General features: G+C 42.8%; 1 long non-coding RNA gene across 1 annotated transcript in view; it reads left to right on the top strand.

Annotated features, from left to right (window-relative positions):
• Positions 1-1,084: 1,084 nt before the first annotated feature.
• LOC140848636 (uncharacterized) overlaps positions 1,085-18,585 on the top strand; it is a 36,785-nt gene continuing 19,284 nt past the window's right edge. Inside the window, exon 1 of the long non-coding RNA XR_012129724.1 lies at positions 1,085-1,138. This is a non-coding gene — a long non-coding RNA (uncharacterized lncRNA). The remainder of the gene's footprint in view (positions 1,139-18,585) is intronic.

The following is an 18,585-nucleotide window of genomic DNA, read 5'->3' as shown; positions in this document are numbered from 1 at the left end:
CAGTATTCCTTCATTCCTAGAGACCCTTTTTTCTCTCTGTGCCTCATCTTCTTTGGATTCCTCTTCCCTAGTTTCTGTTTTCATTTGTCATCTCCTCCACCGAATCTAATCTGCTTTTAATACCCTCCATTGTGCTCTTCACTGATTAGATCTCCGTCCTAAATTCTTTCTGAGTTCGTGAATATTTTTCTGTACCTCAATGAGCATGTTTATGATTTTTATTTTGAAATCTCTTTCAGTAAGATTTCTTAATTCAGTCCCAGTCCTTTCTCTGGTGTTGAGATTTTGCTTTGAACCAGGTTCCTTTGACGTTTCATATTTGTATGTGGCGCCCTCTAGTGCCCAGAAGCTCTCTCTGGAGCTGCTCAACGCCTGGAGGGACGTCCTGGGTCATAGGGGAGTGGTGCTGGTGCCCTATTCTGTGAGGTCTGCTGTTTTCTCCAGGTGTACACAGTCTGGTGCAGAATCTTTCCTGGTGCTCTTTCCTGGTGTGTTAATTATACTTTTGTATTATATGTGGTTTTACAAGAGGTTCTCTGTCTCACCTCTCATGCCACTGTCTTTAATCCAGTCTCAGTTGTTTTGATGCTCCACCCAGAACTTGGAGTTCTAAATTGTCAACTCCGTATGGCTATGTTGGAGGCATTTAATTTACTGTCAGGAGAGGAGCTACTGTGATATCTGGGATTTACCTTTCCGCTTCAGAGGGAAGAAGTAGTAAGATTCTTCACTTATTCTTTAGCAGAGAGACAACAACTCAGCCCACCTGTGGGCTGGGCATGCACCTTGTCTGATATGCTCCCCGACCAAGACGCTGGTATCCCAGGGAGAAACCAGAGCAGTAAATTTTGTGCGTTAAGTTAATTTTAAATCTTCAGGGACCACTTAACAAGTGCACACCATTAATCCTTTATCCAGTTCCCAAAAATCCTCCACTGCTTATAAAACCCCCAGACAATGCACAACTTTGGGCTCTCTTGTCCCCTTCTGGCACGGCGAGCCAGGAGCTCTGTCCTCTCAATGCATATCCCACTGAAAGCCTCTCCTACCTTGGGTGTTTGCTAAGTTCATTCTTCAACTCCACAGACAAGAAGAACCTGAGGATCATTTTGGGGGCTCGTCCGGGATTACTTCGGAGGTGAGTAATCAGCATCCAAGCCTGCCTTATCTTTCACTGTCCTCATAGAAGGATGCCGTCTGTGGCACACAATATCGGGCGCTCGTCAGCCACTTAAATGGGACTAGCCTGGCTGCCGATCTCAAAGTCTCGAGCGCCAGGTTCCCCTGCGTCTCCCTCAGTGGATCCCCCGTCTCCCTTGGGAGCCGGGAAAGTCACCTGAGTGGAGGCCAGGATTCCCCTTCAGAGGCATCTCCCTGGATGCGAGGAACTGAGGAAGGCCGTGGGCACCTGCAAGCGTCTAGGCTGAGGCTGCGCTTCAGCGGCTTCTCCAAGGCCCGCGTGTCTGGAATCAGACCCCGACAGCCCGGCTGGGTATCCGTGAGGAGTGTCTCTCTTTCTGTCTCTCTGACTTCCAGCCTGCTCCTCCAGGCCACCCCAGCCTCTGGGTGAGGCAAGGGTGCTCTTTACATCCTTTACTCGCTCGATGTGTGCCTCTGACTTCGTCAGTGCCACGGACCCAGATGCTCAGCACCGCAAGGTAGGAGATCTACGCTTCGCTCTTATTCCTGACAAAATGCTGTACTTTTTATCTCATAAAAGTGTGTCCGGTTCGTTGAAGAATGCTGTTGGTATTTCGATGGGGATTGCATTGAACCTGTAGATTGCTTTAGGCAGGATGGCCATTTTGATAATATTAATTCCTCCTAGCCAGGAGCATGGGATGAGTTTCCATTTGTTAGTGTCCTCTTTAATTTCTGTTAAGAGTGTCTTGTAGTTTTCAGGGTATGGTAGGTCTTTCAGTTCCTTGGTTAGGTTTATTCGTAGGTATTTTATACTTGTTGATGCAGTTGTGAATGGAATTGTTTTCCTGATTTCTCTTTCTGCCAGTTCATCGTGAGTGTCTAAGACAGCAACAGATTTCTGTGTATTAATTTTGTATCCTGCAAATTTGTTGAATTCAGATATTACTTGTAGTAGTTTTGGAGTGGAGTCTTTAGGGTTTTTAATGTACAATATCATGTCATCTGCAGATAGTGATGGTATGACTTGTTCTTTACCAATCTGCATGCCTTGTATTTCTTTGTTTTGTCTGATTGCCGTGGCTGGGACCTCCAGTACTATGTTGAATAACAGTGGGGAGAGTGGGCATCCCTGTCTTGTTCCCGATCTCAGAGGAAAAGCTCTCAGCTTCTTGCTGTTAAGTATGATGTTGGCTGTGGGCTTGTCATATATGGCCTTTATTCTGTTGAGGTACTTGCTCTCTATACCCATTTTGTTGAGAGTTTTTATCACGAATGGATGTTGAATTTTGTCAAATGTTTTTTTAGTATCTGTGGAGACGGTCACGTGGTTTTTGTCCTCCTTTTTGTTGATGTGGTGGATGATGTTGGTGGATTTTCTAATACTGTACCATCCTTCATTCACTGGAATAAGTCCTACTTGTTCATGATGGGTGATCTTTTTCATGTATTTTTGAATTTGGTGTGCTAATATTTTGTTGAGTATTTTTTTTTCTCAGAACCACTTTTATTTTTTGTCTTTTCAATATACCAAGTGTTTTTCCCACTGTACCTTCAGCACATACACATAAATAAATATATATGCATAAAGATAGATGTTTCCTTTAGAGAACACACAAAATACAAAAAGTTGCCATTGCAAATCCGAACTGTTAGCAATGTGTGTTCCCCTGCTTTTTTGTTCACAAGGCTCCCCTGATCTCAGTGAAGGGCCAGTCGGAGTTCGTCTCCTCTTCTCTCTGGTGCATTGATTTCAGCCTGCACACACCGAGTCTAGACTTTCTAGGTGGTTCACAAACAGCTCAGGTTAAATTAACTTGAGGACAGTGTTGGAAAATGCAGAATTACTCACACTTTTTTGTGCCTGTTATTAAGCATTGTTTCCAGAAGATCAATCTTTTAATTACAGTGAGCTTCCCGACTGGTGGTTCTCAGTAACGAGAAGTGTACTGTGTGAGCTGACTGGTAAAATAATGAGAAGGAAAAAAATTCTTTACAGCACATTGCCTTTGCAAAAGTAACATCTCCAGGGTATTGAATAGAGTCTGGTCTTCACCACCCTATCTAAGGTTGGTCCTATAATCTGCATCAAAAACTTACCTTCATGAGTTCATGTTTGATAGGAAGAACTTATAATACATCCATGCTAATACTTATTGTGTATTTACTGTGCAATGGGAATTGTGCTAATCGTGTTAAATTATATAGTATGAGGTTGACTCTGTTATCCTTCCCTATTTTAGAAGTGAAGAAACTAAGGCTATTCAGCAGTTAATCTGTGGCCTTATAACAATAAGTGGAGCACTATGTTAAATTTAGCTCTGTCTTACCACAAAGGTAATGGCATTAACTCTGATGCCCTTCCTTCCTTTCTTCCTACCTTCCTTCCTACCTGCCTGCCTTCCGTTATCATTTATCTACAATTACATGAAGAACATTATGTTTACTAGGCTCCCCCTTCACCAAGTCCCCTCCACAAACCCCATTACAGTCACTGTCCATCAGCGTAGTAAGATGCTGTAGAATCACTACTTGTCTTTTCTGTGTTGCACATCTCTTCCCTTGCCCCCCCACAGTACACATGCTAATCGTAATGCCCCCTTTCTTTTTCCCCCTCATCCCTCCCTTTCCCACCCATCCTCCCCAGTCCATTTTCCTTTGGTAACTTTTAGTCCAATCTTGGGTTCTGTGATTCTGCTGCTGGTGTTTTTTTTTTTCTAGATAATTATTTTTTATTGAAGGGTAGTTGACACACAGTATTACATTAGTTTCAAGTGTACAACACAGTGATTCAACATTTATATACATGATAATTCTAGGTACCAGCTATCACCATACAAAGTTGTTACAATATTTTGACTATATTCCTTATGCTATACATTTCATCCCAGTTACTTATTTGTTTTACAGTTGGAAGTCTGTAATTTTTTTTTTGAGAGGGCCTCTCTCATATTTATTGATCAAATGGTTGTTAACAACAATAAAATTCTGTATACGGGAGTCCATGCTCAATGCACAATTATTAATCCACCCCAAGCCTAATTTTCGTCAGTCTCCAATCTTCTGAAGCATAATGACCAAGTTCTTACATGGAGAACAAGTTCTTACATAGTGAATAAGTTACATCGTGAACAGTACAAGGGCAGTCATCACAGAAACTTTCGGTTTTGATCATGCATTATGAACTATAAACAATCAGTTCAAATATGAATATTCGTTTGATTTTTATACTTGATTTGTATGTGGATTCCACATTTCTCTCTTTATTAGTATTACTTTTAATAAAATGCTGAGGTGGTAGGTAGACGCAAGATAAAGGTAGAATACATAGTTTAGTGTTGTAAGAGAGCAAATGTAGATGATCAGGTGTGTGCCTGTAGACTATGTGTTAATCCAGGCTAGACAAGGGCAATAAAACATCCTTGGATGCAGAAGATTTCTCTCAAAACAGGGGGGGTGAGGTTCTAAGCCTCACCTCTGTTGATCCCCAATTTCTCACCTGATGGCCCCCCTGCAACTGTGCCTGTCTTAGGTTGTTCCTCCCTTGAGGAATCTTACCCGTCTCTGGCTAACCAGTCATCTTCTGGGGCCATACAGGGAAATGTAAAGTTGGTATGTGAGAGAGAAGCCTTACTGTTTGAAAAGGTTAGCTTTTTACTTCTTTGGATATTTATGCCCTGTGGCTTCTATGCCCAGCATTTGTCTTGAGGTATCTTTACCACTTGGAGGAATTATGATACTCAGTAAATTCAATATGAGGCACGAATTCTATTTAAGGGTTGTAATTAGGAAGGAAGAAGAAAAGCTATAGAAGTAGCAGGTGGAAGAAAACATGGGAAGATTCAGTATTTCTTTGATATTTCTTCTTGTAGAGTAACTTAAGCATGTATAGGTTTTAAACTACTAATTAAATTGCACACACACATTAACATAATAGGAATACAGTTACATAACCAAAGCAGACCTATAATTACCAGCCATCTCCAGTGAAACCAAGAAAACCAGTTAGGCACCTTAGGCATTTGTGAGAACTTATCTATAATATGGTGGATATTGTCCAACTGAACTTGAACCGTCTGAGAAAAATCCGACAAATTAAAACAACCCATTCCTGGGGACTGTTCACATCCCATATGTTCTTTTAACAGTAGATAGTCTGTAGTTGTAAGATTTTGGAGCGCTACAATTTGCACTTCTAATTCTTGGTTGAGTTCCAACAGTATAGATCCAGTCAAATTTGTTGCTTTACTGAAAGCACAGGCCAGCTTAGGTATCTCCTTCTTCATTCCCATGGCAAGTCCAGGAACCGGAGGGATGAGTGCAGCTACAACTGCAGCATCGCCTGGATCTTTGTGGAGGTTTTCTGATGATCATCTTCTGGTATGAGTCTTCCAGAGAGTGCTGATGTTGGAAGTTCTTCTTCATATCGTATCTTAGTTCATTTTCTGGGTAGCCAAATCAGGCTTTGATCCTCTGTATAAACACAAACAGACCCTTTGCCTACACTTTTATATGCCCTTTATACCATTGTGTAGAACTCATTGGAGGTCACCACACAGGAAGTGCTTTTTTTTTTTAAGAGAAAGGAATATTATCAGAAAAATGTACCTCCATAGCCGATCATCTGACACCCTTTAAGTGGTCCAAATTAAGGATATTTAAAGCATGCATTAATCATCGATTTACAGTTAGTTTTATCCTGTCAGGGAGTAATCCCCCTTTTCTTTCTTTCTTTTTTTTTGTTATCATTAATCTACACTTACATGATGAATATTGTGTTTACTAGGCTCTCCCCTATACCAGGTCCCCCCTATAAACCCCTTTACAGTCACTGTCCATCAGCATAGCAAAATGTTGTAGAGTTATCATTTAGATGAACTACAACTCTATAAAGAAGGTTGATTTATTCAGTTTTCAGAGGCTCATTTCACAGCTATTTCATCTGGAGGGTTCTTGGGGACATCCTGTTCCTAAAATCAAATGCTCCAGGTGGCACTGCTATGGCCGCTAATGGCGTCTCCACACCTGTGTCCTCCTGGCCATGCTGTAGGGTGTAGAATTCGGGGGATGTGATCATACCACATTGCCTCTTTTGAAATGAAGCCAAATCTACCCTTGTGACTAAGCAGTTGGTTCCTGCAGCCTCTCCCTGTGGGCGCAGGGGAGGGCCTTTGATCCCAATGACAGTTTTGATTAAGCTCCCCTCTGGCCACCTGGTCAACCTACCCAGTGCCACCCATTGCCAGCCACTGTAATGCTTTGCTCTCCACCTTCCAACCAAAGCCTGCAATCACTTTTGTAAAATACACTATCATCTGCAGGGTGTGTGATTCATCCCTGCCTCTGGGCGCTCTCCACTCCAGCTCCGAGCAAGAAGCCCGTGTATTTACACCACGTCCTGACCTTGTCTTGGCAGAGCCTGGCATTTACTGAGTCAGTTTTCACCCCTGACCTTGCTGAGACCTTCATGAGAAATGGCTACATGAAGTGTAGCGGTGGTCCTTTTGCACAAGAATGTTGTCACTTTTTCCCACGGGACTCCCAGCACCAATTAGAGTCCTCCTTTCAGGAAGGTGCGTGTCCCTCCCTTCTGATAAAAGACGCCCCCTGCTCGTACCCTTCCATTTGGGCTGCAGGGAGCTCGGAGCACACCCGAGCCCAACGACAAGCAGTTTTGTCTCCCTCCTGTGTCTGGTTCTTACTGTCTCATGGTACTTGTTTTGGGTACCAATCCTCCATCACAGTTGGTGTTTGGTGTCATTGGGAAGGGCGGGGCCATGGGGGCAGGCCCTTGGATTTTAGATTCTAGCATTCTGTGCTCAAACCCCAGCTGTGTGGCCGTGGGTAGGTGATGAATCTCTCTGAGATCAATGATGGCCCATTTCCATATTTTATGTCAAATGAGCCTTATTTGTCACGTCAGGGAGCTCGAGCTCAGCCGGGTTACAAAGAACTATGCCAGTGTCTCATAAAACTTTTAGGTGGACAAGCACATAGTAATTAATATTTTCCACAGGGCACGAAAAAAAAGCCGATTTACTGTCTTACTATTTCTAATCCTCAGAGAAAGACAGATGGGCTTGCAGTACGGAGGGCTGGAAACTTTCCTCGGTGTATCTTTGGAGATGAGCCTTCTGAAGCACTGGGGGTCTTTGCTGGGAAATGGCAAGCCAACCCACATTAATTCTCCACTAACTGGGCCATGGAAGCCTCTAGAATTCTGACTCCCATTCCAGTAGGTGTGTGGTATTTCACACCATTGAGTAATACTCAGACACCATCTGGGTGTCCTGCAGTTCCACTCAGTGTTGACCCTACACGTGGAGATGGCATCAGACCTCATGGGTTTAGGACTTGATCCCATGAGACTTCCCTGCTCCCCTTCAGATGCCGGTCACAAGTCCAGGGGTCACCTGTGCATGTCACCCATGCTTCTCACCAACTGGCTGTGAATTGGAAGGCCTCGTGAACTCCTTAGGTTTGATTAATTTGGTAGAGCAGCTCACAGAACTCAAATTTTACTTACTTACTAGATTATCAGTTTATTATAAAGTGACATAACTCAGGAGCAGCCAGATGGCAGAGAGGCACAAGGCCAGGTGTGGTGGGGGAAGGCTGTGCAACTCCCCTGCCCTCTCTGGGCCCCCCACCTCCACGTGAGCACCCAGCTGGAAGCTCTCTGAACTCTGTCCTCTGGGTTTTTATGGAGGTGTCATTATATAGGCACAATTGATTAAATCATTGGCCACTGGGGGCTGACCCAACCCCTCGGCCATCTCCCTCCCCAGAGGTCGGGCTGGGATCGAAGGTTCCGATCCTCTGGTCACTGGCATCAGGTGCCATTTTTAGGTGTGGTCCAAAGTCACCTCATAAATAACAAGGACAGCTTTGTGCTCTCATCACTTAGGAAATCCCAAAGGCTTCAGGAGCTCTGTGCCGGTCCCGGGATGAAGACCAAATATGTATTTCTTATTATAAATCACATGGTCACAGCTCTCTTGTGACCAACACTGTGGGGACCCATTTAAGGCTACACTTTCACCAAGGGAGTGGCCTCGTTTCCTGCGGCTGCTGTGTGAGGACGCCCTAAACGAGGCAGTGGCAGGGGCAGGATGGGGCCGAGTGTCCCAGTGATGGTCAGGCTTTGGGACGCAGACTCCCAGGTTCTGGGCCAGCAGGGCCAGCAGGGCCAGCAGGGGCCCAGGTTGCTGCATGTCCCACAGGCTCCCAGGTGAGCCCGGCCATTGCCTGGTGGGGCTGGGGACGCCCTGGGCCTGCTGATGCCTGCTCCCACTAACCCTGCTCCCTCCCAGTGCTGGGTTTGGGTCAGGGGTCAGGTCCGGAACACCCCCGGGGGGTCTGTCAGGTGCTGTCACTCTTCTGCCTCATAGACTATGAGGAACAAAACACATTAAAAAAGATTATTACTTATCATCCCCTTTGGCTTTGTGTTTTTTTTTTTTTCCTTTTGGGGCTGACTTGGCACTGGGGATGATAAAGCTGGGAGGGGACGATCCTGGAAGCAGCTGAGTTGTTAAAAACTTCGGTTTAATTCAGATTGATAACAGCATTTACGAGGCCAGCTTTCCCAGCGGTAATTGAGTTACACTCTCAACAACAGTTCTGCCAACATCCTGCCGGGGGGGTGGGGTGGTGATTTATGCTGAATCCCAGGCCCACCTCGGCATCTCTGGGTACCCATTAGCAGCTCTTCTCTAGGCCAGTTGGTTTCCTTGTGCACGGGGGGAGATCTCGGGGCACAGGTGAGACCCCAGCGGGTGCTCTGCCTCCCCTCCCTGCTCTCTGCTGTCTAACCAATCAGGTGGGCAATCCTTCCAGAAACTTCCCTCCATGGGGAAGCCTGGCTGCTCCTCCATCATTCCCATCCCTGGGCTCTTGGCCGCAACCGTTTGTCATGTTGCCCAGGGTCTCTGGTACATTCTGTCACTCACTGGGTATCTATTTAGACAAAATCTCCCCTCTGTCTGGATTATCTTCCCTGGGTCTGCCCGTGCTTATCCATCCAGCTTACAGGGGATATTTGTCCTCTGATTTCCACCAGGCAGGGAATTCTGTCACAGAGCCCAGTACTTCCCCTCCCTTTCTGGTCCCTGAACAGACCTGCTGCTTAGCAGGGTTGGTGATGAGCAGAAAGGGGGGCAGTACTGGAAGGGCCTCTCTGAGATTGGCAGAGGTGTCCTGGGAATTGTTGAGACTTGTGGTATATGAAAATAGGACAGAAAGAAAGTTAACACCTAACAGGGCTTCAATATTCTAGATCCCATTTTAAATGCATTGCACCGATGGACATATTCAATATCCATGCTAATTCTATAAAGTAGGGAGTTTCGGTATCACCACTTTGAATTAAGAAAAGAAGGACACAAAATAGAAACAAGAATACAAAAAAAGGAACGTATGAAGGAACATTATGTACTCACAAATAATTCAAGGAGAGCTATTCATCATACATGTATATGCACCTGGCTTCACAAAAACATCATGCAATACACAGAAATCCAGGCAGAAACTTTAATGGAGCTTTTCATGAAAAATAAAGCAGATAAAAGAAAGCAGAGATACTGAAGTCTTGACAAACATGCTGGAGCTGTGAGGTGTGCAGAGGATGCTAGAACCCCAAAACGGAGAATGTGTGTGCCCTTTTCCCCAGGCATGCAAAAAACATGTACAAAATGGGTCATATACAAAAACCACATGATCATCTCCATAGATGCTGAAAAAGCATTTGACAAAATTCAACATCCATTCATGATAAAAACTCTCAGCAAAATGGGAATAGAGGGCAAGTACCTCAACATAATAAAGGCCATATATGATAAACCCACAGCCAGCATTATACTGAACAGCGAGAAGCTGAAAGCATTTCCACTGAGATCGGGGACCAGACAGGGATGCCCACTCTCCCCACTGTTATTTAACATAGTACTGGAGGTCCTAGCCACGGCAATCAGACAACACAAAGAAATACAAGGAATCCAGATTGGTAAAGAAGAAGTTAAACTGTCACTATTTGCAGATGATATGATACTGTACATAAAAAACCCTAAAGACTCCACTCCAAAACTACTAGAACTGATATCGGAATACAGCAAAGTTGCAGGATACAAAATTAACACACAGAAATCTGTAGCTTTCCTATACACTAACAACGAATCAATAGAAAGAGAAATCAGGAAAACAATTCCATTCACCATTACATGAAAAAGAATAAAATACCTAGGAATAAACCTAACCAAAGAAGTGAAAGACTTATACTCTGAAAACTACAAGTCACTCTTAAGAGAAATTAAAGGGGACACTAATAAATGGAAACTCATCCCATGCTCATGGCTAGGAAGAATTAATATCGTCAAAATGGCCATCCTGCCCAAAGCAATATACAGATTTGATGCAATCCCTCTCAAATTACCAGCAACATTCTTCAATGAATTGGAACAAATAATTCAAAAATTCATATGGAAACACCAAAGACCCCGAATAGCCAAAGCAATCCTGAAAAAGAAGAATAAAGTAGGGGGGATCTCACTCCCCAACTTCAAGCTCTACTACAAAGCCATAGTAATCAAGACAATTTGGTACTGGCACAAGAACAGAGCCACAGACCAAGTGGAACAGATTAGAGACCCCAGAAATTAACCCAAACATATATGGTCAATTAATATTTGATAAAGGAGCCATGGACATACAATGGCAAAATGACAGTCTCTTCAACAGATGGTGCTGGCAAAACTGGACAGCTACATGTAGGAGAATGAAACTGGACCATTGTCTAACCCCATATACAAAGGTAAACTCAAAATGGATCAAAGACCTGAATGTAAGTCATGAAACCATTAAACTCTTGGAAAAAAACATAGGCAAAAACCTCTTAGACATAAACATGAGTGATCTCTTCTTGAACATATCTCCCCGGGCAAGGAAAACAACAGCAAAAATGAGCAAGTGGGACTACATTAAGCTGAAAAGCTTCTGTACAGCGAAAGACACCATCAATAGAACAAAAAGGAACCCTACAGTATGGGAGAATATATTTGAAAATGACAGATCCGATAAAGGCTTGACGTCCAGAATATATAAAGAGCTCACACGCCTCAACAAACAAAAAACAAATAACCCAATTAAAAAATGGGCAGAGGAACTGAACAGACAGTTCTCCAAAAAAGAAATACAGATGGCCAAGAGACACATGAAAAGATGCTCCATATCGCTAGTTATTAGAGAAATGCAAATTAAAACCACAATGAGGTATCACCTCACACCAGTAAGGATGGCTACCATCCAAAAGACAAACAACAACAAATGTTGGCGAGGCTGTGGAGAAAGGGGAACCCTCCTACACTGCTGGTGGGAATGTAAATTAGTTCAACCATTGTGGAAAGCAGTATGGAGGTGCATCAAAATGCTCAAAACAGACCTACCATTTGACCCAGGAATTCCACTCCTAGGAATTTACCCTAAGAACGCAGCAATCAAGTTTGAGAAAGACAGATGCACTCCTATGTTTATCGCAGCACTATTTACAATAGCCAAGAATTGGAAGCAACCTAAATGTCCATCGGTAGATGAATGGATAAAGAAGATGTGGTACATATACACAATGGAATACTACTCAGCCATAAGAAGTGGAAAAATCCAACCATTTGCAGCAACATGGATGGAGCTGGAGAGTATAATGCTCAGTGAAATAAGCCAAGCGGAGAAAGAGAAATACCAAATGATTTCACTCATCTGAGGAGTATAGGAACAAAGGAAAAACTGAAGGAACAAAACAGCAGCAGAATTACAGAACCCAAAAATGGACTAACAGGTACCAAAGGGAAAGGAACTGGGGAGGATGGGTGGGCAGGGAGGGATAAGGGGGGGGAAGAAGAAGGGGGGTATTAAGATTAGCATGCATGGGGGGAGGGAGAAAGGGGAGGGTGGGCTACACAACACAGAGAGGACAAGTAGTGACTCTACAACATTTTGCTAAGCTGATGGACAGTAACCGTAATGTGGTTGTTAGGGGGGACCTGATATAGGGGAGAGCATAGTAAACATAGTATTTTTCATGTAAGTGTAGATTAAAAATCAAAAATTAAAAAAAAAAGAAAGAAAGAAAAGGGGGATTACTCCTTAACAGGATAAAACTATTGGTAAATCAAAGATCAACGCATGCTTTAAATATCCTTAATGTTGATCACTTAAAGGGTGTCAGATGATCAGCTATGGAGGTACTCTTTTCTGATAATATTCCTTTCTCTTAATTAAAAAAAAAAAAAAAAAAGCAGTTCCTGTGCGCTGACCTCCAATGAGTTCTGCACAGTGGTATAGAGGGCATGTCAAAGTGTGGGCAAAGGGTCTGTTTGTTTCTATGCAGAAGATCAAGGCCTAGCTTGGATACCCAGAAAATGAACTAAGATACGATATGAGGAGGAGCTTCCGGCATCAGCACTCTCTGGAGGACTTGTGCCGGGGGATGATCATCAAAAAGCCTCCACAGGGATCCGGACGATGCTGCGGTTGTGGCTGCATCCAGCCCACCGTCTCCTGGACTTGCCATAGGAATGAGGAGGGAGATGTCTAGGCTGGCATGTGCATACAGTGAGACAACGAATTTGACCGGATCTGTACTGTTGGAACTCAACCAGGAGTTGGGAGGGGTGCAAGTTGTAGCGCTCCAAAATCTCATGACTATAGACTATCTATGGTTAAAAGAACATATGGGATGTGAACAGATCCCAGAAATGGGCTGCTTTAATTTGTCTGATGGTTCAAGTACAGTTGGACAATATCCATCATATCATAGATAAATTTTCACAAATGCCTAGGGTGCCTAAATGGTTTTCTTGGCTTCACTGGAGATGGATGGTAATTATAGATTTGCTTTGTTTATGTCACCGTATTCCTATTATGTTAATATGTGTGTGCAAATTAGTTAGTAGTTTAAAACCTATACATGCTTAAGGTACTCTACAAGAAGATATGTCAAAGAAATAATCAATCCTCCCATGTTTCCTTTATATGCTACATCTATAGCTTTTCTTCTTCCTTCCTAATTACAACCCTTAAATAGAATTCCTGCCTCATATCGAATTTACCGAGTATTATAATTCCTCCAGGTGGTAAAGATACCTCGAGACAAATGCTGGGCATAGAAGCCACAGGGCATAAATCTGCAAAGAAGTAAAAAGCTAACCTTTGCAAACAATATGGCTTCTCTCTCACTTACCAACTTTACATTTCCCTGTATGGCCCCGGAAGATGACTGGTTAGCCAGAGACGGGTAAGATTCCTCAAGGGAGGAACAACCTAAGACAGGCACAGTCGCAGGGGGGCCATCAGGTGAGAATTTGGGGATCAACAGAGGTGAGGCTCAGAACCTCACCCCCCCTGCTTTGAGAGAAATCTTCTGCATCCATGGATGTTTTGCTGCCCTTGTCTAGCCTGGATTAATACTTAGTCCATAGGCACACACCTGATCATCTGATCATCTACATTTGCCCTCTTACAGCACTAAACTATGTTTTCTACCTTTATCTTGCATCTACCTACCACTTCAGCATTTTATTAAAAATAAAAATAATAATAACAATAGGAGAAATGTGGGATCAACATATAAATCAAGTACAAAAATCAAACGAATATTCATATTTGACCTGATTGTTTATAGGTCATATTGCATGATCAAAACCGAAAGTTTCTGTGATGAATATCCTTGTACTGTTCACCATGTAAGAATTTATTCACTGTGTAAGAATTCGTTCACCATGTAAGAACTTGTTCGTTATGCTTCAGAAGATTGGAGACTGACGAGAACTAGGCTTGAGATGGATTAATGATTGTACATTGAGCGTTGACCCCCCTATACTGAATTTTATTGTTGTTAACAACCATTTGATCAATAAATATGAGAGATGCCCTCTCAAAAAAAAAAAGTGAACAAATGGGACTTTATCAAACTGAAAAGCTTCTGTACAGCAAAGGACACCATCAATACAACAAAAAGGTATCCTACAGTATGGGAGAATATATTTGTAAATGACAGATCCGATAAAGGGTTGACATTCAAAATATATAAAGAGCTCACACACCTCACCAAACAAAAACCAAATAATCCAATTAAAAAATGGGCAGAGGAGCTGAACAGACAGTTCTCTAAAGAAGAAATTCAGATAGCCAAAAGACACATGAAAAGATGCTCCACATCGCTTGTCATCAGAGAAATGCAAATTAAAACCACAATGAGATATCATCTCACACCATTAAGGATGGCTACCATCCAAAAGACAAATAACAACAAATGTTGGTGAGGTTGTGGAGAAAGGGGAACCCTCCTACACTGCTGGAGGGAATGTAAATTAGTTCAACCATTGTGGAAAGCAGTATGGAGGTTCCTCACAATGCTCAAAATAGAAATACCATTTGACCCAGGCATTTCACTTCTAGGAATTTACCCCAAGAATGCAGCACTCCAGTTTGAAAAAGACAGATGCACCCCTATATTTATTGGTACACTATTTACAACAGCCAAGATATGGAAGCAACCTAAATGTCCATCAGTAGATGAATGGATAAAGAAGATGTGGTACATATACACAATGGAATATTACTCAGCCATAAGAAAAAAACAAATCTGACCATTTGCAACAACATGGAATGGAGCTAGAGGGTATTATGCTCAGTGAAATAAGCCAGGCGGAGAAAGACAAGTACCAAATGATTTCACTCATATGTGGAGCATAAGAACAAAAGAAAACTGAAGGAACAAAACAGCAGCAGAAGCAGAGAACCCAAGAACGGACTAATAGTTACCAAAGGGAAAGGGACTGGGAAGGACAGGTGGGAAGAGAGGGATAAGGGCGAGAAAAAAAGAAGGGGGCATTATGATTAGCATGTATAGTGTCGGGGGGGGAACGGGGAGGGCTGTGCAACACAGAAAACACAAGTAGTGATTTTACAGCATCTTACTATGTTGACGGACAGTGACTCTGAACGGGGATGTGGGAAGGGGGGACTTGGTGATGGGGGAAGCCTAGTAAACATAATTTCCTTCACGTAATTGTAGATTAATGATATCAAAATAAAATTTTTAAAAAAATACATGAAAAAGATCATTCATCATGAACAGGTAGGACTTATTCCAGGGAAGCAAGCATGCTACACTATTAGAAAATCCACCAACATCATCCACCACATCAACAAAAAGGAGGACAAAAACCACATGACCGTGTCCACAGATGCTGAAAAAACATTTGACAAAATTCAACATCCATTCATGATAAAAACTCTCAACAAAATGGGTATAGAGGGCAAGTACTTCAACACAATAAAGGCCATATATGACAAGCCCACAGCCAACATCATACTTAACAGCAAGAAGCTGAAAGCTTTTCCTCTAAGATCGGGAACAAGACAGGGATGCCCACTCTCCCCTCTGTTATTCAACATAGTACTGGAGGTCACAGCCATGGCAATCAGACAAAACAAAGAAATACAAGGCATCCAGATTGGTAAAGAACAAGTCAAACCATCACTATCTGCAGATGACATGATATTGTACATAAAAAAAACCCTAAAGACTCCACTCCAAAACTACTAGAACTGATATCTGAATTCAGCAGAGTTGCAAGATACACAATTAATACACAGAAACCAGTTGCTTTACTATACACTAACGATGAACTACCAGAAAGAGAAATCAGGAAAACAATTCCATTCACAATTGCATCAACAAGAATAAAATACCTACGAATAAACCTAACCAAGGAACTGAAAGACCTACAATACCCTGAAAACTACAAGACACTCTTAACAGAAATTAAAGAGGACACTAACAAATGGAAACTCATCACATGCTCCTGGCTAGGAGGAATTAATATTATCAAAATGGCCATCCTGCCTAAAGCAATCTACAGGTTCAATGCAATCCCCATCAAAATACCAACAGCATTCTTCAACGAACCGGACACATTTTTATGAGATAAAAAGTACAGCATTTTGTCAGGAATAAGAGTGAAGGAGTGAGGCGTAGATCTCCTACCTTGCAGTGCTGAGCATCGGGGTCCGTGGTACTGATGAAGTCAGAGGCACACATCGAGCGAGTAAAGGATGTAAAGAGCACCCTTGCCTCACGCAGAGGCTGGGGCGGCCTGGAGGAGCAGGCTGGAAGTCAGACAGACAGAAAGAGAGACACTCCTCACGGATACCCAGCCGGGCTGTCGGGGTCTGATTCCAGACACGCGGGCCTTGGAGAAGCCGCTGAAGCGCAGCCTCAGCCTAGACGCTTGCAGGTGCCCACGGCCTTCCTCAGTCCCTCGCATCCAGGGAGACGCCTCTGAAGGGGAATCCTGGTCTCCACTCAAGTGACTTTCCCTGCTCCCAAGGGACATGGGGGATCCACTGAGGGAGACGCAGGGGAACCTGGCGCTCGAGACTTTGAGATCGGCAGCCGGGCTAGTCCCATTTAAGTGGCTGACGAGCGCACGATGTTGTGTGCCACAGACGGCTTCCTTCTATAAGGACAGTGAAGGAAAAGGCAGGCTCGGATGCCTATACTCACCTCTGAAGTAATCCCGGACGAGCCCTCAAAAATGACGCAGCTTCTCACACCACAAGGGTATGAAACTGGAAATAAATTACGCAAGTAAAATGAAAAAGCCTACCACCGCGTGGAGGCTTGACAACATGCTCCTAAATAACCAACAGACAAATGACCAAATAAAAACAGATCAAGCGATACCTGGAGACAAATGACAGCAATAACTGAACAACGCAAAATCCGTGGGACACAGACAAGGCGGTGCTAAGAGGGAAGCACACTGCAATACAGGCCTACCTCAGGAAAGAAGAACAATCCCACATGAACAGTCTAAACTCACAACTGGAAAAAGAAGAAGAAATGAGGCCCAAAGTCAGCAGGAGGAGGAACATAATAGGGATTGGAGCAGAAATAAATAGAACTGAGAAGAATGAAACAATAGAAAGAATCGATGAAAGCAGGAGCTGATTCTTCAGGAAAATAAACAAAATGGATAAACCCCTATCCAAACTAATCAAGAAGAAAAGAGAGCCTGCACACATAAACATAATCAGAAGTGAGAAAAGAAAAATCACTAGGGATCCCTCAGAAATACAAAGAATTATTAGAGAATACTATGAAAATCTATATGCTCACAAACTGGATAAGCAAGAAGAAGTGGGTAACTTCCTAGAAAAATACAATCTCCAAGACTGACCCACGAAGAAATAGAAAACCTAAACAGACCAATCACTGGCAAATGAAACTGAATTGGTAATCAAAAAAATATCCAAGAACAAAACGCCCGGGGCCAGAAGGATTGACCCTGAATTCTATCAGACATACAGAGAAGACATAATACCTGTTCTCCTTAGAAGATTTCCAAAAAATAGAAGAGGAGGGAGTATTTCCAAACTCATTCTATGAAGCCAGCATCACTCTAAAACCAAAACCAGGCAAAGACCCCACAAAAAAGAAAATTACAGACCAATATCCCTGACGAATATAGATGCAAAAATACTCAACAGAATATTAGCAAGCCAAATTCAAAAATACATCAAGAGGATCATTCACCATGAACAAGTGGGATTCATCTCAACAATGCAAGGACGGTAAAACATTCGAAAATCTGTCAACATCTTCTACCACATGAACAAAAAGGGGTACAAAAACCACATGATCAAATCCATAGATGCTGAAAAAACATTCAACAAAATTCAACATCCATTCATGATAAAAACTCTCAACAAAATGGGTATAGAGGGCAAGTACCTCAACACAATAAAGGCCATATATGACAAGCCCACAGCCAACATCATACTTAACAGCAAGAAGCTGAAAGCTTTTCCTCTAAGACTGGGAACAAGACAGGGATGCCCACTCTCCGCACGGTTATTCAACATAATACTGGAGGTCACAGCCACGGCAATCAGAGAAAACAAAGAAATACAAGGCATCCAGATAGGTAAAGAACAAGTCAAACTGTCACTACTTGCAGATGACATGATATTGTACATAAAAAACCCTGAAGACCCCTCTCCAAAACCACTACAATTTATATCTGAATTCAGCATAGTTGCAGGATACAAAATTAATACACAGAAATCTGTTACTGTCGTAGACACTAACGGTGAACTAGCAGAAAGAGAAATCAGGAAAACAATTCCGTTCACAATTGAGTCAACAAGAATAAAATACCTAGGAATAAACCTAACCAAGGAAGTGGAAGACCTACTATACCCTGAAAACTACAAGACACTCTTAAGAGAAATTAAAGAGGACACTGACAAATGGAAACTCATCCCATGCTCCTGGCTAGGAAGAATTAATATTGTCAAAATGGCCATCCTGCCTGAAGCAATCTACAGAGTCAATGCAATCCCTATCAAAATACCAAGAGCATTCTTCAACGAACTGGAACAAAT

This window comes from Manis javanica, chromosome 4, assembly GCF_040802235.1.
Source record: "Manis javanica isolate MJ-LG chromosome 4, MJ_LKY, whole genome shotgun sequence".
Taxonomy (NCBI): domain Eukaryota; kingdom Metazoa; phylum Chordata; class Mammalia; order Pholidota; family Manidae; genus Manis; species Manis javanica.
Note: the sequence above shows the minus strand (reverse complement) of the source record. Positions and strands in the feature narration are given on the sequence as shown.